The following is a 22,242-nucleotide window of genomic DNA, read 5'->3' as shown; positions in this document are numbered from 1 at the left end:
CTTCTCTCTCACAAGCTCCCACAGAGCTTGATGTATCATAGGTGTTGGTCATACGTAACACACCTTCTTCTCCTTCAGTCTCATTTCCCTAAAAATAAACCCTCCCCATGTCTTCAAAGCCTTTTCTCCATTATAAAGCTAATAAAAAAACTCTTTGGCTTAAAGATTAAAAACTGGAAGGTCTTAATTATTCCTACCAATGATAGAAAGGTGTATTATCACAGAGAGATGAACTACTATACCCAATAATATACAAGCGTCAGCATACTTATTACTATTTCCCAAAACCCCCACCTTACTTTAGTCCCCTCTTTTCTGGATCAAACCCTCCAGTTTTCTAAATAGAAGGTCTTGGGCAAGTCACTTTACCCTAGGGACATTCACTGGGTCAGGTAGGAAGGCTAATAATGTCATTATCTGCTTCAGACCACTGCTGTGAGAGCCCAATGAGATCATGTGCAGCCAAGTGACTTAATGTACATTTAACATTATGCAAATATAAAGGGGGGCTGTAACATAGCAGCTCTTAACAGCTTTTGGCCAGGCAGCTCACCTATGACAAATATGATTTGTTTTCCCATCTTCTTCCTCTATTCGCAGTTTATAAGGAAGATGGTAAAACCCAAAAACAACCAACATAATCTGAAGAAAGTATATTTACCCAATGAATAAGTTAATCTGTAACCTGGATATCATATACATGTTCCAACCTCAAGAACAGATATCCTATTTGTTTTTTATTGTATATGTATTTCGTTTTAGTAAGTTGGGTACTGAGGCTTTTTTCTTTCCCATAGCTCCCTAATGCTGCTCTCAGAATAGTTTTGTGGAATCACAATTAAATACGCCTATTTCAAGACTTCTATATTTCACGTTTTCCCATTAATTTGAAAACAATAATAAAAATAAATAGCAAAGGTGTAATTTTCTAAAATAAGCAAATTTTAATATAGGGTGCTATCCAAGCGTACCAGAATAACTAGAGATAAGAGAGAGAATATTGCAGCCCAGAAATCCCTCATATGTTTTAAGATTTGACAATTTAGCCCTGTCTGGTTTGGAGAAGCCTCCTTAGATTCTTCTATTACATGACCTGTGGTGCCACACATCTCTTGTTTAATTAAAAGAACAATAAATTTTCACAACAGTTTTGCAAAATCCTTTAAAACTGAGAGTCACCGAAAGAAACCTGGGTAGACAGTTACTGTGCTGCCCACAGAGCGTGCTGTGCCAGAGTTTGCACAGATGGCTCTTGGAGGTTTCTTGGGGCACAGACCATTTAGGTTGTATCTGAGCTGCCTGCGGCACCACCCCCCCACCCTCCGACCCCCCACCCCCCATCCCTGCTCACTTACTGTTTGTTGCCTAAAGCTCAGCTCCCCAGTTTAGCAACAGACCTAAGCTCAGCTATTTCCTTCTTTCAACCAGTGGTTTTACATACCCTGATTCTGGCATCCATCAAGTAACAAAGTCATGCATATTAATTCAGTTGACTGCTAGTACTTTGTTTTTTAAAGATTTTGATTTTTATTTATTCATGAGAGACACAGAGAGAGGCAGAGACACAGGCAGAGGGAGAAGCAGACTTCCTGCGGAGAGCCCGATGGGGGACTGGATCCCAGGACCCTGAGATCACGACCTGAGCAAAGGCAGATGCTCAACCACTGAGCCACCCAGGTGCCCTGACTGCTAGTATTTTCTATTTCTACTTAAATTTCAAAAAGTTTTATTTATATGTATTTTGCATAATTTTGATAAATGCATATTACCAGTCTCTGGACTGTAATATACTAAGACTAAATTCGTAAAGGAAAATGTTCCACTGATTTATTTCATAAGTTTGTCACTTTATATTAACTAAGTAATTGAGTTGAATAATAGCAATTAAACACTTCAAATTAAAACTGTAGTGATTAGATAATTTGCTTGCAGTTATTCAACAAGCTGGGAATAATACCTAGGATAAAGTATAAAATCTAGAACTAAATTGAATAATACGTAAACAAGACTTGTTTTTTAATTGCACAATTTCAGTAGGATATTAAAGAGATGTCTCAAATAAATGATGGGATGTAAACCAGATTCATACATAAAAGGACTCAGCATCATGAATACATAAATTCTCTCCAAATTAATCTATAGATTCAACATAATTCAATAAAAACAAAAATGGAATTTGGGGGAGAGGGGATTACAAAATGAGTATAGAGACCAATCAGTAAGGCATGCCTGGGTGACCTGGGAAGCCCCCTCCATCCCCAACCTTACCACCCCATCCCACAGCCTTCTCTGCTAACCCATATAAGCTTTATATAAAATATAACAAATTATTTTTAAATGCATAGCTGGGCAGAAAGCGAGAAAGGGAAATCTCCCAGAAACAAAAAAGAAACTCAAACCCCACAAGAGTGATTAATAATTGAAGAGGAAGGAGGAATATGAGAACAGATACTCACTGTGTAGCATGGGGCTTACCTACCATGTGGAGTTGGAATTAAGCCCCTAGCATAAAGTCAGGAGGGCTGAAGACTAGAACAACTCCATCCTCTCAGTAGAAAAGCAAGTACAAAAGCAGGCCACTGGCCCTGGACTATGGATGGGAAGAGTCAGCAGTGAGAAATCAGAGACAGTAGCCTGCTCACACCACAAAAAGGAGTTCAAATGCATTCTTAAGACACAGGATTTTCCAAGCTGAGGAAGATCCCTGACATCAGATCCCAAGCCGAGGAAGCTTGCAGACCTCAGCAAAGGAAATGTAAAGCTGCCTCAGTGGAACGCCTCCACCACCCAGGGCACATGGAACAACCATGGTTAATTCACAAAGATAAGGCACATGAACAAGCAAACCATCATGAGAAGGGGAATTAGCAGATGAATAAAAAAAGGTGAATTTACTCCACTGCAGGTACAGGTAACAGGACACTCTAAGAATTGTAATGTTTTTAACATGTTTGATAAGGGGATCCCTGGGTGGCTTAGCGGTTTAGCACCTGCCTTTGGCCCAGGGCGTGATACTGGAGTCCTGGGATCCAGTCCCACGTCGGGCTCCTGGCATGGGGCCTGCTTCTCCCTCCTCCTGTGTCTCTGCCTCTCTCTCTCTGTCTATCATAAATAAATAAATAAATAAATCTTTAAAAAAATAAAAAAATAAAATGTTTGACAAGGTGCACCTGGGTAACTCAGTGGGTTAAGGGTCTGCATTCGGCTAAAGTCATGATCCTGGGGTCCTAGGATGGAACCCTGAGTCAGGTTCCCTGCTCAGCGGGGAGTCTGCTTCTCCCTCTCCTCCCCATTTGTGCTCTCTCTCACTATCTCTTTAAAATAGGTCTTTAAAAATAAAATAAAATGTTTGACAAAATAAAGGTGGGAATAGAACATGTAAGTCAAGAACAAGATATCATGAAATAAAAAAAAAGAAAAGAAAAACTACATGAACATCTAGAATTTTAAATAGGGTCAATGGGGGGCACCTGGGTGACTCAGTCATTTAAGCACCTGTCTTTGGCTCAGGTCATGATAGCAGGGTCCTGAGATCGAGCCCCAAGTGGGGCTCCCTGTTCTGCTTCTCCCTTTGCCCCTGCTCCTTCCCCCTGCTCATTCTCTCTCTCTCTCTCTCTCTCTCTCTCTCTCTCATAAATAAATAAAATATGGTTCATGGAAAAATAAAAGCAGGCCATTTTCATATGTTGCATTGTTTAAAATGTTTCTTATCTTCCCTTGGTAAAGGGTCTGGTTCTCCATCTCAATCATGGGCTTGGCTACTGACTTGTGTCGGTCACTGGTGTTAAGTGACAGCACACCAGCTGTGAGCAGAGGCTTTCGGGAACATTGCAAGCCCACCAGCCCTCTTGAGCCCACACCATGAGGACCCCAGACAGGGCTGCTCCCCTATTCCAGCCTGGGTCTCACAATGGAGTTGACGGAACTTGACCCACCACCTAGAGCAAACACCGTGTGCCTGACCTGCAGGCACTGATGTGCAATGTGAGCAAGAAAGAGATACCTATTGTCAACCACTGAGGTTTGTGAGTAGTTTGTTTCTCTGTATTATTAAAGCAAAAGCTGATCGACGCAACCAGCCGAAGAGAGAATCAGTGAAGTTCAAGATAAAGCTGAAGAAAGCCCAGGACACAAACAGAGAAGTTGAATGCACCATATAGGAGGTTGAGAGGATAAAATAAGAATATCCAGCATAGCCTTGTAATGACTCCAAGAGTACAGACCAGAGAAAATGGGGGGATATGTTAGTTTTCCATAGCCATGAAACACCACACCCCAAACTCAGCAGGCAGACCAGAGTCCTAGCCACGTGGCCTCTCACAATGTGGCAACATGCTTCTTCAAAGCCAGCAGGTGAATCTCTCCCCAGTCTTTTTTTTTCTTTTAATTCCAGCATAGTTAATGGTGTTCTATTAGTTTCAGATTTATAATAATAGTGATTCAGCATGCCCAGTCTCTCTCCAGCCTTGATATTGAGGATAATGGAACAAAATCATGGGAATAACATTTTATCCTCACAGGCTCCATCCACACTCCAGGGAAAGGGATTTATAGGGGGGTACAGGGATCTCAGGAGACATCTTTAGAATTTTCCTTATCCAAGTGAAACAGCAACTCTAGGAGATGCCATATGCCCCAGGTCATACCACATCTAGCACTTTTGCTCTTACCACTGTGCTAAAGGACCTGGACGTCACATTTGGCAGAGCACTAGCACAACGTGGCATCGCCCTCAGGATCCTAAGGGCGCAGCTGGGTTTCCTCTCGACTCACAGAAGGATGACTCACGTCCCCGTGCCAAGTCACCACTTCCTTCCATCTATTTGGGTCAATCTAATATCCTACGTCTGGACCCAAGATTCCACATCTATGGGATAAACTCCACTTGTTCTCAGTGTAAATACTTTACAGGTGACTCACATATTTTTCAAGTTGACTTTTCCACTTTTAGGAACACATTAATAGAAATGTTATTTAGATTGCTCCCTTGTCACTGCTTTACCATTAAACACTTTGGTTGAATAACTTTGCAAATTCTGGGAAGATAATAAGGAAGCTAATAGTTTAAAGCCCTTTTAAAATTCCCAAAAGCTGAAAAGAAATCCATTAGCATTTTTGTTTATTCTAGAGTGTATTGGCTTATGGGCATCATCTTTATTGTTTTACAGGAACACATGCTTTTTTTTTTAATTGACCAACAGCAGAATACAAATGATGAACAATTAATCTTAACCATTTATGGCTTCTGTGATTCTTTAGAAACAGAAGGGAGAAAATGTGTTATGGGCTTATTTCACAAAAGCAGTATCTCAGATCGTTTCCCCAGCTGTAGAACAGATTGCAAACCTTATTCTTAAATTACCTGCTGTATATTTTAATTGACTGATTAAAATTCTCCCAGCATCCTTTTAAGAAATGAAAATAGTTATCGTGACATTCTGTTTAATTCCTGGAAGAGCCTGTGTTCCCCTTCCATCCTCTTGTCAATTAAGGATGATTGAAAAACCGCAGATGGTTTCATATGTACGACCCTTACAGTGAACAAGCAGGACTCATGGGATATAATCAGAAAATGACTTTATCTGTTTTCTCCATCACCTCTTTTAGTATGTGAGGCTCATCCTTTCTCTTGTCCTTGGGTGAAATTCAGGACAGTTGTCATGACTTTTTCAGTTTCCTCTTAAATAATGAGGGCACTCAAGTCACTCTAAATCCAAAAAATCGATCGTCATTCTGTAATTAATGTGACCCATCAAATACAGCACTCAAACTTCCAACTTCACGTAAAGTTAAACTTCTTCCTGCGACTATAGCCTACTGAACAACTTTACTGAACACTCTCCCCTTGTACTGGGAAAGGTGGACAGGGGAAGAGTCTTCTTTCTTTGGCCAGATTGCTAACACAGGTTATGCCACTTTCTGATACCAAAGCGGGGATGAGGTGGCAGGTGGGGGGAAGAGGCAGCAGGAAAGTTCTCCCTGACTAATAATCTAATGCTGGTGATCTGTGAGCTCGATGGGTATTTAAAGTTTACTTCTTCCTCGTTAGCCAGGGTTTGGGATGGTGGTGAAGGAAATGGGGGTTGAGAGGTAGAAAGCTTCACCTTTACCCCCATCATTGGGGATCTTTCACCTACAAATCCCCTGCTGCACATGATTGCTTATGGCTCTTTCCTCAGTTTACCCTGCTAGGTCCAGGTGGCTCTCTTGCACATGACCCGAGATGACCCCAGGTTAGCTAGCTCTCCATATAGGGCTACTTTGGGTCCTTGGAGACCAACCCCACAGTCTGTGCTCTCTCAAGTAATGGCACAGTGCAGCTCCATCTTGTTTGATCTACCAATAGAGAAGCTAGCTGGTCTCGGCCTTTAGATTTCTCAGGCACCAATCTCTCATCTACTATGCCTCCCCATTAAACACTCTAAATGGCCTGCATAAAACCCCTTTCTCTGGACTTGAGTAGAAGAGGCACTACTTCACACCCCCCTCCCAAGGTAGTCAGAAGCAGGGACTCAAACCCACTACCAACTCTCTAAAAACTATCTTTATAAAAAATATGTATATATTTTATTTATTTACTCATGAGAGACACAGAGACATAGGAAGAGGGAAAAGCAGGCTCCTTGTAGGAAACCCAATGTGGGACTCAATCCCCAGACCCGGAATCAGGACCTGGACCGAAGGCAGATGCTCAACCGCTGAGCCACGCAAGCATCCCTCTAAAAACTATCTTCTTTTTTTTTAATTCTTTTTTTTTAAGATTTTATTTATTCATGAGAGACACACAGAGAGAGAGAGAGAGAGGCAGAGACACAGGCAGAGGGAGAAGCAGGCTCCATGCAGGGAGCCTGACATGGGACTCAATCCCAGGTCTCCAGGATCATACCCCGGGCCGAAGGCAATGCTAAACTGCTCGGCCACCAGGGCCGCCCTAAAAACTATCTTCTAATCATTATTTTCTTAGCCTCTCCAGCCTGTTTTACCAGCTGGAAGTAGCCAATGAGCTAACCACAAACAATACCAAACTGGTTTTCCTGTGCTTGCTCATCCAGTTCCGCATTTGGTCTTACACCTGACTTTGGAATATGGCCTTTGCTGCCCTGAGTCACAACTAAAACTGAAAACTGAGGTTCCGTCTTGACCTCCTGTGACACCGGGACTTGTATTCCTATCATATGGTTCATTTTCACTTTTTTTCCAGTATAAAATATCTGTAGTCTTTTAGCTCACAAACTCCTATATGTAAGGTTTCAATTCCCAAGAGTTAAATAATTGCAGAAAGCTAGGTGCAGGCACCAACCCATGAAGCACGAGAAGACAACAGCTGGGGTGGGGTGGTTGGGTAAGGTGGGGATCTAGCTGGAACTTCCAGGAGCAGGAGTCAAAGCTACAGAGTTCCCAACTTGTACAGCCCACTGCATACTGGACTGAGTCCATGGGATTTTATTTTCCCAGCCCTGCTCCTCCTTCATGACAGCACCGTGTTGTATAGCCACTCTGGGAGTCCTCTTAGCTTCCTCCCTCTCTCCCACCTGCCACCTCCAATCAGTCACCAAGTCCTATTAATGCTACTTATGTCATCCCTCCTCTCTAGCCACTCCTCCCATCCCCTCTGCCACTGTGTTCACATAGGTCCTCATTATTTCTTACCTATGTTTTAAGATGGAGAATATGCTTATATGATGATGGAAAAGAGTCAACGGAGAAGAGATACCGACTTTCTCATAAAGCTGTATTTATTTTTTTCACATCAATATTTTCATCCTTTTGGAAATTAGTATTAGGCAGTAGGATGTATAATGTCCTTACTTGGGGAAAAAAATGGACTTGGCAAACTTTTGCCTTTTTTTCTTCTGAAATTTTGCTATTCCTTCAAATCCCAATCTCCAATCTTGAGTATCCACCTTGCTGCTGACTTCTCTCTTCTTTCCTATCTTATCCCTTTCCTTTAAAAAAGGAACAATCTTTCCATTGGCTGTTTAAACTTCCTATCTTCTTTCCTACACTTGTTAATCATCCCAGTCTAGTCTTCTTTCTACTCTCTCTACTCCAAGGGTCTGTGGCTGAGGTCATTCTAACCAACTGCCAAACCCAGCACTCATGACCACACAATGCTAATGATTGCTCTTTTCAACCAAAATTTCTAAATCCTCTCCGATTCTCTAATTTTACACTCGTCTGATCTTTGTTCTTCACTCTGGCCACCCCTTTATTGACTCTTCCTCTGTGCCCTCAGGAATTTCTTGTCGAAGGCCTCTCTTCCTGCTCCACACTCTCCTAGGGCCATCTCATCCATGCTTCTACCACAAACTATGTCCTTACAATTCCTATACAATTATCCCCTGTAATCTCCTAATCATTTTAGGAGGTAAACACTACTTCTTCCAGGTGAAGAAATGAGGTTAAGAATACTTAGAGTAATTTACAAAGCTTCCATTACTAGTGTTAAGGAATGTATTCAACCCACCATCTTCAGAACCCAAAAGCCATGGCCCTTGAACTCAAAAACAATTGTTTTAAGAGTTACCAACTTGAAAAAAAAAAAAAAAAAAAGAGTTACCAACTTGTACAGCCCACTGCACACTGGACTAAGAAAACAAAGTAATGTATAAAAGTATCTGAAAACTGAGACAAAGGTTTCTATCTTTTTTTTAAGTCATCTCTATACCCAGCATGAGGCTTGAACTCACAACCCCAAGATCAAGAGTCACATGCTGTACTGACTGAGCCAGCCAGGCATTCCCAGTGGTTTCTATTTTAATGAAGTTCAGGCATTGTATAATAAAAAACATTTTGGTGAAGAGCCAAAGTTCTTTTCTTGAATACCATCAGTCTCTGGCTCCTTCTCCAGAAGTACCTTCTCTCTGAGGTGGTAAAGTAAATCACAGCACATTACGACTTTCTCCTTCTTTCACTGACCATGGAATCATTCAGGGCCCCACACCATATGTACAGGACCCATCTTAACTCCTGATTCTCAAACAATAGACGTTATTTCTCCAAGGTAGAGCAAGCAGATAGAAAATACTAGGTATATGAAAAGACTGTATTTCAAAAGGAGACCCTTCTAAGGAATTACGATAATTGGTATGTACTGAAATAAAGTTGCGGTACAGCTGAAACTTGGATGGATCTTCTATGTGGTGGACACCCAGTAAGAAGCAAAAGGGCATCATAGCTATGAAGCCAAAGTAGGCGGGACGCCTGGGTGGCACAGCAGTTGAGCGTCTGCTTTTGGCTCCGGTGGTGATTCTGTAGTCCTTGGTTCGCGTCCCACATCGAGCTCCCTGCATGGATCCTGCTTCTCCCTTTGCCTGTGTCTCTGCCTCTCTCTCTGTGTGTCTCTCATGAATAAATAAATAAAATTTTAAATAAATAAATAAATAAATAAATAAATAAATAAATAAATAAAAGAAGCCAAAGTGGGTAATCACAAAGAAGGAAGGATCTGAGATTAGGAAAGACAACCAAAAATATCGCCAAGTCAAAAGTCACAATGGAGACAGTAACATATCGGAAATAACTGAAATTCTCAACAGTGTAGATTATAGGCTTGAGAAATTCTGCCAATAGTCAGAAAAAAAGACAAAAAGTTTACATTTATTAAAGGAACAAGAGATATGGGAAGTGAATGCATAAATGTATGCATAATTCCAAAAAGAAAAATATCAATAAAGAAATCATCAAAAGAATTGATTACTGAGATGAAAAATAGATTTTAAGTCTTCAAATCAATATTACTCAAAGAGTACCAGGAAAAAATAGAAGACTATCATCATGATATAGTCTGGTAAAAAAAAATTTTTTTAGTATTAGAGAAATGAAAATGCTTTAATCATCTTTCTTTAAGCAAGTAAAACAGATTTCCTTCAAAAGAAGAGCAATCAGAAAGACCTCAGACTTCTCTTCTGCAACCCTCATTTTTAGAATTCAGTCAAGCCATATCTAGAGAACTTAAGAACTGTGACCCAAGCACTTTATATAAAGCAAGAACAACAGAAAGTAATCTCAGCTGTGCAAGGCTTTCTGAAAGCAACTTCTTAAAAACATCCTTAGCTACACACGACCTAAAAAATTTACTTGAATATATACTTAAATTTGTTATGGTATGAATTTAAGGATGGAGGAATGATAATATTATTAACTAGTTATAAGCAGTAAAACGACTTACACAGAGTTAAGTCTAAATAAACTTGGTCAATTTGGGTATAAACCTTAAAGAAAATGTTAAAATAATTCTTTAAACAAAAAAATAAATTATTTCAGCATTGATAAATGATAATAGATTTGATTTTAATAACCCTAGATTACATCACTAGATTTTATCAACAAGAAACTAGGACATGTTAGAGATGGAGAAAGAGAAATAGTGAATATGTCCAATTTCTCATCTTACAGAAAGAAAGCTGTTAAATATCTTTTCTTCCTGGCACTGATTAGGGAAAACAAGCTCATGTCATATTAAAAAAAAACAAGCAAAAATCTTAAAGGCAGCGACAGTTGGAATTTTTGAAAGATATAATCTATGCCTTTTAAGCTATCAGAAGAAGAATGAGCAAATAAAATATAGTCCAGATAGCTAAAGAAAAAATGTTGAATAGCATGGGCAATTATTATATTGTTAATTAAAAAAAAAAAAACAATGCATAGGAAAAAAATCTTAATTCTGTAACAGCATTTATATATGCATATACGCTCATGTGCATAGTTAAAACCAGAAAAGTCATGCCAAAATGTTAGATGTGGTACCCCCAGGTAGTGGGATCAGAGGTGATTCTGAAGGTCATCTCTATGCTTCTCTTTGTTTTCCAAAGCCAAAATGTAAAAGTAGTCCATTGTCTGATATGCTCCTTGGCCTTTTTCATAAGCCTACTTGTAAACTTAAATATATTTATATACATATTTACATACAATATTTCAAATACTCTTACTTACCTCTCTTTGCTCACATGGTTTCCCAGAAAATAGTGATAAAGTACCAAAGTATGCTAATGGAGAGGAGGATTTCAAAAAGAAGAGTCTGTCCTAATTAAGGATGATGGGAAAGAAGTATTAAGTTACAAGAACTTATTTGAAAACGTCAAGCAAAACTTCACCCTTCTATACTCTAAGGCCCTTCTATACTCTAAGAGGAGGCAGGGTGAAGAGGGGGTTACACACTCTGCCTGAGTTGCTCATTGCAACTTTTCCAAACTGCAGATCCAGAAGCAGGGCAGCACCAAAAGTAGAGCCAAGGAGGGAATGCTCCATGTACTGGGTCTGGCAGTGGGGCTTTCAAAGGATTTACGTAAGTTTTCTATGAACCCACTACTTCAGAAAACAGCCTCAGCTTTGGGGGATGTGGAGGAGACTTCAGTGGAAGACTGGTAGTCAAGGGGAAAGAAGCATTCTTACAGGCTCAAAGATTCTCCTCAGATAAAAGGTTCAGGATTGGGATGCCTGGGTGGCTCAGTGGTTGAGCGTTTGTCTGCCTTTGGCTCAGGGGATGATCCTGAGGGTCCTGGGATCCAGTCCAGCATTGGACTCCCCAAAGGGAGCCTGCCTCTCCCTCTTTCTATGTCTCTGCCTCTCTCTGTGTCTCTCATGAATAAATTAAAAAAAAAAAAGAAGAAGAAGCTTTAGGATTAAACATAAGGGGGTGCCTGACTGGCTCAGCCGGTAGAGCATATGACCCAATCTCAGGATCCTGAGTTCAAGCCTCACATGGGGCATAGAGTCCACCGAAAAAGAAAAAAAAAAAAACTTTAAGAAGGTAAAAACCATTTTTGTAAGACTAAATGTCAATCCAGTAGAATAAATAACAAAAGGCAAAAGAATCCAATTAAAATATGTAGATTCATGAAACTAAAGGTAAAACTTTTACTGTTAAACAGCTGTATTTGTGTCAGATTCAGTAAGAAATATTCTTTGTAGGGCAATGATTCTCAATCCTATCAGACTAATGCTCATTTTTACACTATTTTGTAAGTTTCCCTTTACTATCCTGGTCTGAAAGTCACAGAAATGAGCCTAATGACATACACGCTTTCACAGTCCAACAAATATACTGCCCTGACAATAATATTAAAAAAAGAAAATATATGTAATAAAGGAATACATATTTAATATATAAATGCTCTGGTACGCTGACACAAAAAAGACAAAATGTTTAAGAAGCCTTGAAGGAAGGGGTACCTGGGTGGCTCGATGGTTGAGCATCTGCATTCCGCTCAGGTCATGATCCTAGGGTCCAGGGATCAAGTCCTGCATCAGGCTCTCCCCCAGGAAGCCTGCTTCTCCTTCTGCCTATGTCTCTGCCTCTCTAATGAATAAATAAATAAAATCTTTAATTAAAAAAAAAAAGGAAGCCTTGAAGGAAACGGTGCCATGCAACAAAGACATCAAAGAGTTACTTACAGAGAGCAATGGAGATGTGGCACACCGGTCACATTACAGATGTCTTGTAAATCACCAAAATTTCATGAAATTATAAAGAAAAAATATATATGTTTTTAAAGATTGAGACAGAGATTGAGATGAGACATACCACTGACAAGAATACTTCCATAGATTCTATATGGTTTCTGAAGATTGGTGCCTACATTTCAAGACAAATTTTTTTTAAGATTTATTTATTTATTTATTTATTTATTTATTTATTTATTTATTCATGATAAACAGATAGAGAGAGAAAGGCAGAGACACAGGCAGAGGGAGAAGCAGGCTCCATGCCGGGAGCCCGACGCAGGACTCGATCCTGGGACTCCAGGATTACGCCCTGGGCCAAAGGCAGGTGCTAAACCGCTGAGCCACCCAGGGATCCCAAGACAAATTCTTTTATAAGTGACAAAAGAAGAATGTCTCGGTGCTAGGATGTTGGGCAGATCTTTAGGACAGAAGATCTTGAAAGGCAGACATCAAGAAGCAGGATTTTTTAAAATGAAGCCTTAATTAAGTAGGGTTTTGAAGCCTAGAAAGTCCAATGACTGCTTCCATTATTTCAGATTGCAATTCCTAGGAGGGGTTCTGAAGGCTAACCATTCCTGAATGATATACTGATTTAGTTAAGTCCCCACTACATGCCCTAGCACCCTACTCTTCTTAGGGCATGCCTTTTCTTCATCGGTCAGCTGAAGCAATCCCCAGGCAATGTAGCAAAAAACACAGGATGCTAGTGTAAAGTACCTCACCACCTTTGTAAACGACCTACCTGCGTTGCCTTTAAGGTCACACTTTGAGATTCATTGTAAATCTAGCTGAGATTTGCAAGTTACTTTGCTGCCATTGCTCCATTACTGAACTCATGTATAAATTCATTTCGAATGAGCAAATTCCTCATGACTACACAAACTGGAAAGAATATAAAACTTAATGTCTACTTTCGAAGTTTGGATTACAGCTATGAGTGCTTCAATATTCATCTGCAGAAAGAAATTATTAGAATCTAGATGACTTCTAAAGTGCCTTCCAATTTTAATACTCCACGACACTATTATTTCTACATAGTTGAATCAAGGGAAATTAATATAACTTGGTTAAATACGGCAATTTGTGATCTAGGCTACACTGAAGCTACTCTTCTTTGTGGCTAAAGGTATTTCTTTGAATACTGTGCTAAAAATGTAACTGCATTCTGCAACCAATGCAAACATGTTCTATTTGATGGGAGGGAAAAAAATTCAATGCAGAGTGCCAGCAATTCCTCTGCGAGCTAGCTAGCGTGGCAGGGAGAGTGTGGGGTCAGTGAAGCATCAAGTTACAGACCAAATTAAAGGTCTGAAAAAGAGTGGCAGGGTCTAATCATCCGCTGTCTGAGGCTGCCAGAATTGGATCTGCCACCCTTACTCACTCACAAAAGACTATTCCATGTATGCTAAGCACACAGCTAAGGGCTCTTTGCATCTTTTAACAAGGCCTTCAGTTCCAAATAGATCTTTATGGAATTATTTCCTTGAAGTTTTTAGTTCTGTCATATTAAAATTTCCATGAAAAAGTAATCAAAACCTAATGCTTACATACAGTATTCTGCCGCAGAGAAAAATATTGTGGGTTTTTGTTCCTATTAAAAACATGTGTTACATATACATCCATAATTATGTAAGCTCCAGACCCAGGGTACACACATCTATACCAAATCTTTAGGAAAATAATAACAGTTTTGCTTAAGCCAACAAAATTCATAACATAATATTGTACTCTGTCCATAACAACCCTCATTAAGCCAGTGCTTTGAAAAGGTCAGCAAGCAATGAATATTTCTGCATATTTTGTGGTACAGACTGCAAATTCTAGATCTATAGGGATGAATTAAGGTCAGTTTTAAAATTCAAACACAGTATTTTCTTGACTTGGTTGGCTGAATCGTGTGCATCTGCACTATTTTTCCTAGGGGAAAGTTAATTTTAGAAAGGAGAAAAAGTTTGCCAGGAAAACAATCATACTGGCTCAATACCTAGACAGTGACTCTTTTCTTAAAAGTTCAAAATGCTTTACAGTCTCCTACTTGTCCTTAATATCCTTGAAAGCAGTTACCAAATACCATCCCTATTTCATAATGAGCATCTCATTTCATAAAAAGTGGTATGATTTAATATGATACCTACTGAACAGTATTTTTTTTTTAAAGATTTAGTCCTTCACCTTAATTTTCCAAATACAAAATAAAAACATTTATTTTCCCTGGTCTTTACTCTGAGATTTTGGTAGGTACTTAGCATGGTTCAGATAGAGGTCCGTATGAATAGCAGCAGATGCACATCTATGACAAAGTGGAGAATGGAGAAGCATTTAGTATTTGCATAAATTTAAATACCATATAATTTACAGACACCCTTCACCAATTCAGGGTAGAAATAATTAGGAATGTGAACAGAACCTAAATTAATTTCTATGATAATCCTTCCTTCTGGTTCCTAGAGATGTAGTGCATTTGGATCTTCAGCTGTAAAGCAACCAACATGTAATGATGCCAGCGGCCATTGACAGAAAGTCAATTCAAGCACAGCCAGGGAAGGTTTTCTGGTTTTCATAGGAATAGGCCTCATTCCCTTCTAATCGCCAGAGTCCTTTTGGAATTCCTTTAAGGAATTCTTACATTAAAAAACAAAAATGATGTTTAAAAGCTAACTCTTAAACTGGGGCTCTTAGAAGTATGGCATTTCTCTCCACCCTAAATGTGAGTTTCAAACGCACGTTAACCCTCCCTTCCCCCAAATTGCCAACTCAGAACCAACCACCCCAGCAAATTCATCAACTTGGAGGAAACCAGCCTTGGCTCTGTTTTTATTCTGCAGGTGATGCTCACCAACAGTTGGGAGCCTCTTCTCCCCGCTCTGCGGACCTTCAAGATACTTAGAGGAGATTTTGCGATGAAGAGCACAGCGCGATCCCCCGGAGCGCTTCACACAGAAGCTGCGGCTGCACCCACCACCCACCCTTACTTTTCTGAATCGGGCATCTCAGCGCTTGAACAGGACCTATGCTCTAGGCTGTGATAAAGTTCCACGAGCACCGCAGTCACCCAGAAAACCTTGTAAACTCCTCACGGTATTTAATTTTCAGGAAGAGTGCCCCCCAAAGAGCCTCACCCCATTGCTGGGTGCACATAGGAAAGAGAAGCCGCTACACCTGCCTTGACCAAGGGTTATCACCAAAGCCCTCAAAGTTAGGCTAGACACCGAGGCTGGGAGGGGTGGGGGTGCGTGTTCTGGAAGGAGAGGGATCGTGATGTTCCAACCTGGGGAGGACTGCAGGGTCTAGGGGAGAAAGGGGCGTGGGTGCTTGCGCCACGCACCTGGAGAGGGTGCAGGACCTCCTGCCTGCCCTCCCACCCCGGGCCGGGGCGCGGGGTTTGGGGGGCTGCCCGCGGGCTGGGGGACGGGGTGGGGGGAGCCGGGGGTCCCGCAGGCCGCGGGGTAGCAGCGCGGCTGGCGGAGGCTCGGAGTCCCCGCAGCCCGTCCCCGCGCCCGGGGCTGGCCCGGCGCGCAGGAGCCCCCGGGGGAGGCCGACCCCGCACCCGGTGCCGCCGCCGCGCAGCGCTGGGCGAGGGCTCCCCCCGCACCCCTGCTTACCTTGCGTGCGAGGTCCGCGTGCGGAGCGGGGACCCGGGGAGCGGCCGCTGTCAGCACCACCCTCCCCGCCCCGGGCTGCGCTGCGCGTAGCAGAGGCGCGCGGGTCTCCGGGCTCCAGCCGCCCCGCGCCCCGGCCCCCGCCCCCCGCGCCGGCCCCCTGCGGCCGCCCTCCGCCCTCCGCCCTCCGCCGCGCTCCCCTTCTCCCCCTGCTGTTTATGCCGGAGAGCCGTGGCCCCTCTCCCGAGCCCTCCCCGCACCCCCCCCCCCCAGCGCGTGCACGCACACACCTCCCCCAGAAATGCGCTCTCCTTCCGCAGGGGCAGCCACTGTGGTCCCTGACATTCTGGGGCTGGGCGATTTCAGAAAAAAAACAAAACACACACACACACACACACACACACACACACACACACACACCTTTTAAAATCTTTGATCTACCCTTCAGGGAAGGCACCGCTTGCATTCGTCCCCTGCCTCCATCTCCACCGGCCTTACCCACAGTATCATTTAACGCTTGATATTCTCGGAGATTGTGCTCGCTCTCCGGCCAGTCATTTTCAGTTTTCCAAAATAACTCCTTCCATTTTTACTGTTTCAAAAATGTCGACGTTCCCAATAATTAAACGTGGTTGCCAGGACTTGAGATTGGTCTCCAGAAGGATGTGTTCAGCTGTACAAGACAGGGCAGGTCTCTTTTGCCGGCACCGGTGATACCTGCCACCTGTTAGGGCCCCGAGTCTAGGCGAGAGCGGTTCATTACACCTGGCTTTGGTTACTGAGCATGTCTGGAGCCTCCGTTTCTCAGGAGAGGGACCCTTCTGAAAGCCAAAGTTCTGGGAAGGAGCAGGTGGATGTGTTCAAAGAGAGTTCTACGGCCAACGAACTAGCAATAGGCAGAGCATATTGAAGAACATAAAAAGGTAACCATAGGAAGGCATCTGCGAAAACATCACTGTATCATCACTAACATGCAGGAGCTGGGAGGCAGTGACATCATCATCCCTCCTGGGAATGTGGAAGGTGACTTGTTAAATGGCACTCCGTGTGTTCATTTATTCATACACATGATGTGTATTTATGGAGCAGGTTAGAGGTGGTGTAGGAGTATTCATAGTCAGTCATGTCAATCACACCTTAAGTGATGCTAGGAATTACCTTTAGAAACAACTAGTTTATAACACAGCTCTGGAAAATGCAAATAGCTATTAAAGAGACTCTGGCCCTTTTTTATTATTCTGCCAAAATTTATTGAAAGCTTGCTAGTTTGAGGTGCTGCTGGCTGGTAGGGGTAGAAGAGTTAACATGAAAGGCAACATCCCTAACCTCACGGAAATGAATAGAGGGGCACACAAGTGATCAGGCTGTTAAAGGTAGATGCTCTGATGGAGGGAGGGGCTAAAGGAAGGCATTATAGGTGGAGCCCAGGGGAAGTGGCTTTTTGGGGGGGCGGGGAGTGGCTTTTAAACTGAGACCTGAAGAGTGAATATAACTTGGTAAGGGTTGGGAAAGTAGGAACAGAGTGTTCCAGTAGGGGGATAGCATAGAAAGAAAGCCAAAGAAAGCTAGAAAGAAAGCCAAGAAGCTCGTTATGGTTGTGGGATTCTTTTTTGGAGGAGGGAGTACCAGTGGTTGGGAGGAAGAATGGAGAGACCTGCTAGAGAGGGAAGCAGAGAGCAGATCAGATAGAGTCGCTAGGCCATGTGTTGTTTTGGTTTTTGTTTTTAAATTTTTATTTATTTATTCATAAGAGACACAGAGAGGCTGAGACATAGGCAGAGGGAGAAGCAGGCTCTCTATGGGGAGCCCAAAGCAGGACTCAATCCCAGGACCCCAGGATCACATCCTCAGCCAAAGGCAGAACTCAACCACTAAGCCACTCAGCTGCCCTGAGGCCATGTTCTAAAGTTGCTTTTGATTCCACAGACAACAGGAAGGCACTGAAATGTTACAAGCAAGGTAACCATGAGATGAGATTTTTGCTTGGGAAAGACTATGGGCTACAGAGAACAAATGAGGGTGGGAGGTAGGGATGGGAAGGACTCAGAGATCTCTGGCAGAGCCACAGGTTCAGTGAGTATCAGCACACAGATCCTCATGCCTTTGAGGCATCTGAGCTCAGTCAGCCCTAAGACAAGTCCCTAGAGAGACAAACTTTTCCTGAATTGATGGGTGGAGGAAGAGCAGAATCAGTGGTGGTAAACAATGAGAAACAAGAGGTAAACGGAAATTAGAGGAGAGAAAATGTTGTTTATGAAACATTTTATTATATAGTTACTCCTACAGTAGAGGATAGAAAACATGTTGATTTGTAACTGACTAGTAGAATAAAGGAGAATTTGACAAACAGGAATCACTTTGATATATATTCCAAATGTTCTACTATATGACAGCAGACAAGCATGCTCCCACCCCAGCTCGCTTCTCCTTTTCAGAGTTATTTGATTCCTATTATCTTTCAGTCTTACCAACTGATCATTTTGTGACCTTCCTCAGTTTCAACTCATCTGTCTGAAACCAAAGTTCACGCTACTCTTACTAGGCCACACTCTCTGGGTTTGTGAAGGTCTAGACATCTAATGACTGGGACCTGAGTTACCTCACTGCAACCATGGTGGGCTGTAATCAGATGGAAAGGAAAGTGGAAGTGCCAGGACTCCGGCTGGGTCCCCCCACCAGACTCTGAGAGCCAATGGCGGCAGGTGAAAGCAGGAGGGGAAAATAGGCTGACCTAGGACAGCAAAGCCAGAGCAAGACAGACAAACATTTTGTCCTTAATTTTATTTTTTAAAGATTTTATTTATTTGACAGAGAGAGAGAGAGAGCGCACACAAGTGGAGGGGGGGCAGAGGGAGAGGAAGAAGCAGACCCCCCACGGAGCAGGGAGCCCAACAATATGGGGGCTCGATCCCAGGACCCTGGGATCATGACCTGAGCCAAAGGCAGATGCTTAACTAACTGAGCCATCCAGGTGCCCCTTAATTTTATTTTTTTAATCTCTCCCTCCCACGTTGGGCCCAAACTCCAACTCCGAGATCAAGAGCAAAAAGCTCTTCCCACTGAGCCACAGGTGCCCCAGGACAGCCAAACATTTTACCCCTAGATCACTCTCTTCATTATTCTTTTTTTTTCATTATTCTTTATTGTCATTTTAAGAGGATTTACTGCCTTCTCCCTCTTCAGTTCTATTCTCTTGAATTTTCTTTCAAATTTTTTCATTTGTTTCTCCTCTTTCCTCTTTCCTTCCTTCCTTTCAATTCCACAAATATATTTGTATCTAGAATATGTCTTATATCTCAATAGTAAGTGCTGGATCTACAAAGATGACCAAGGGAGGTCCTTACCCTTGAATTTGTAGTCAGAGCTTTTTTGGGAATATAATCATGAGGCTTTGTTCCTCCCTTATCTTAATTCACGTTCACCTTTAATCTCTCAATTTCAAATTGATATTGAGAGGATTCACCAGCCTTCCCTGGGTCAGATATCCAGACAGATGGAACAAGGTGTCAGGATCATGATGTAAACACATGCCTGCAAGAGTTCTTCATGTAACCATATAGATGGTGGCCAATACAGAATTGGGGACGAAAAGGACAGGGTGTTTCAATAGTCAGGAGTAAGGCGGCTTTTCAGAAAGAGCTCTTGCCAGATGACTTAATGAATGTTTAAGGGTAGACACATAAATAATTACAGTATGATTTTGTAAGTGCTGTAATAAAGATATGAACAAAGTACTAAAAGAACATGGTGCAGGGGGAAGGGGAGTTTCAATTTCAGAGACAGGAGGAATGTTCCACAGAGAAGTCAACATTTTGAGTCTTGAAAGCTCAATTTATGTTTGCCAGACAAACACACTAGCAAGTCTATAGAATTTGCAAGATTATTCCTTTTTGGTGACTAGTTTTTCAAAAGATGAAGTCTTCAGGCAGAGACCAGGAGTTTATTACAGCAGTTAGAGAGAAAGCTACCATGGCCTGAAAGATAAGGAGAGGTGTATAAGACATCCAGGGATTTAGAATCCAGAAGATTGGGCAGCCCCGGTTGCTCAGCAGTTTAGCGCCACCTTAGGCCCAGGGCGGGATCCTGGAGACCCAGAATCAAGTCCCACGTTGAGCTCTATGCATGGGGCCTGTTTCTCCCTCTGCCTGTGTCTCTGCCTCTCTCTCTCTCTCTCTCTATGTCTCTCATGAATAAATAAATAAAATCTTAAAAAAAAAAAAAAAAGAATCCAGAAGACTTGATGTAGGGAGTTGGGAAAAGGGAGAAGCTAAAGATGATTTCAAATATTCAAGTCGGAGCCACAAGCTAGAAAATAAGGCGATGAAATGAATCATTAGAAAGGGGAGAGATTTGCTAAAGAGAAGGGCTTCATTGTTGATGTTGATTTCAGATATTGACAGGATATTGAATGAAGAAGTCCAATTATTAATGAGTAAGATACTCAAAGTAAGTTGCTAAATACATTGATTTGGACTTTACCCAGCTAGAGGTGATTAGATGGATGAGAGTACCCAGAGAAATCATGTGTAAGCAAAGAACCAAGAGCCTATGGGGATCCCTGAAGAACATTAACATTTCAGATGCAAGATAGTCAACAGAGGAAAAGAACCAAGAGAATGCCATGTCATGTGAGGACAGTATCATACAAGAGAAAGGGTTATTGAAAGCTGGGGATGATGGGGTCCCTGGCTGGTTCAGTTGGTAGAGCATGTGACTCTTGATCTTGGGGTCATGAGTTTGAGCCCTACATTGGGTGTAGAGATTACTTAAAAATAAACAAAATAGACTTTTTATTTTATTTTTAAAGATTTTTATTTATTTATTCATGAGAGACACAGAGAGAGAGAGAGAGAGGCAGAGACACAGTCAGAGGGAGAAGCAGACTCCATGCAGGGAGCCCGACATGGGACTCGATCCTCGGTCTCCAGGATCAGGCCGTGGGACTCGATCCTGGGTCTCCAGGATTAGGCCCTGGGCTGAAGGCGGCGCCAAACCGCTGAGCCACCGGCACTGCCCAGACTTTTTATTTTAAAAGATTTTTATTTATTCATGAAAGACACACACAGAGAGAGAGGCAGAAACATAGGCAGAGAAGCAGGCTCCATGCAGGGAACCTGACGTGGGACCCAATCCCAGGACTTCAGGATCATGCCCTGTGCTGAAGGCTGGCGCTCAACCGCTGAGCCACCCAGGCATCCCAAAATAAACCTTTTTTTTAAAAAAAGAAGGGGGATGGTAAATAGTGTCATGCTGAAGAGAAACAAAACAATTTTATAGGACTATTCAAAAGAAGTCTTTCAATTGCCTATTTGGGGATGATTGTTGGTCTTTATGAGACTAGGAAAAGAAAATACATTGCATTTGATCAGGGCTTCTTAATCTCAGCAATACTGAGGTTTTGAACCAGATAATTCTTCCTTGAGAGGGCTGTTTTGTGTATTATAGGATATTTAGCAGCATCCTGGCCTATACCCACTAGATGCCAGTAGCACTTCCCCAAGTTGTGACAACTGGAAATGTCTCCAGACAATGTTAAATCCCCTGGGGATTTAATTTTGTCCCCTGGGGGAAAATTCTCACCCCCATCCTACTTTAGAACTACTGCATTAAATTGAGATGTGGATGGGACAATTTTCTTTTCCTAACTTGCACATGTGTTTATTTGAAATTTAATTTTATAAACCCAAATACCAATGGGATGAATACTTACCTAAGTCCTCTCTAATTCATTTAGAGAATAAGTTGTAAAAAACAAAGCTTTTACTATAAAAGTCTAGATTCAAAACATAATTTATAGGGCGATTTTAGAGTTAGATATATTTTTTTCTACACTGGCAGAAAGGGTATCAGTCATTGTCCAGGGGTAGGGATTGGAGAGATGACAGGGTAGGAAAACAAAGGGGCACCAAAAACCCTTGGAGGTGGTAGGTATGGTCTCAATCTTGATTGTGGTCATGGTTCCATGCTGTCAAACTCATCAAATAGGATACTTTCTTTTTTTAATCATTATTTTTTTTAAGTAAACTCTACCCCCAACATGGGGCTTCAATTCACAACCTAGAAATCAAGAGTTACATGCTCTACCAACTGAGCCAGCAAGGTGTCCCTAGGATACTCTCATTATGTACACTTTACTTCATGCCAATTATACCCCAATACACTTTAAGGAGAGTGAGAAAGAAGAAAGGAAAGGAAA

General features: G+C 42.0%; 1 protein-coding gene across 1 annotated transcript in view; it reads right to left on the bottom strand.

Annotated features, from left to right (window-relative positions):
• Nucleotides 1-16,159, bottom strand: part of RNF144B (ring finger protein 144B) — a 169,987-nt gene extending 153,828 nt beyond the window's left edge. Inside the window, exon 1 of the mRNA XM_025443702.3 lies at nucleotides 16,050-16,159. The gene's annotated coding sequence lies outside the window, so the exon portion shown is untranslated. The remainder of the gene's footprint in view (nucleotides 1-16,049) is intronic.
• Between the last annotated feature and the right edge of the window lie 6,083 nt (nucleotides 16,160-22,242).

Source organism: Canis lupus, chromosome 35 (assembly GCF_003254725.2).
Source record: "Canis lupus dingo isolate Sandy chromosome 35, ASM325472v2, whole genome shotgun sequence".
Classification (NCBI taxonomy): domain Eukaryota; kingdom Metazoa; phylum Chordata; class Mammalia; order Carnivora; family Canidae; genus Canis; species Canis lupus.
Note: the sequence above shows the minus strand (reverse complement) of the source record. Positions and strands in the feature narration are given on the sequence as shown.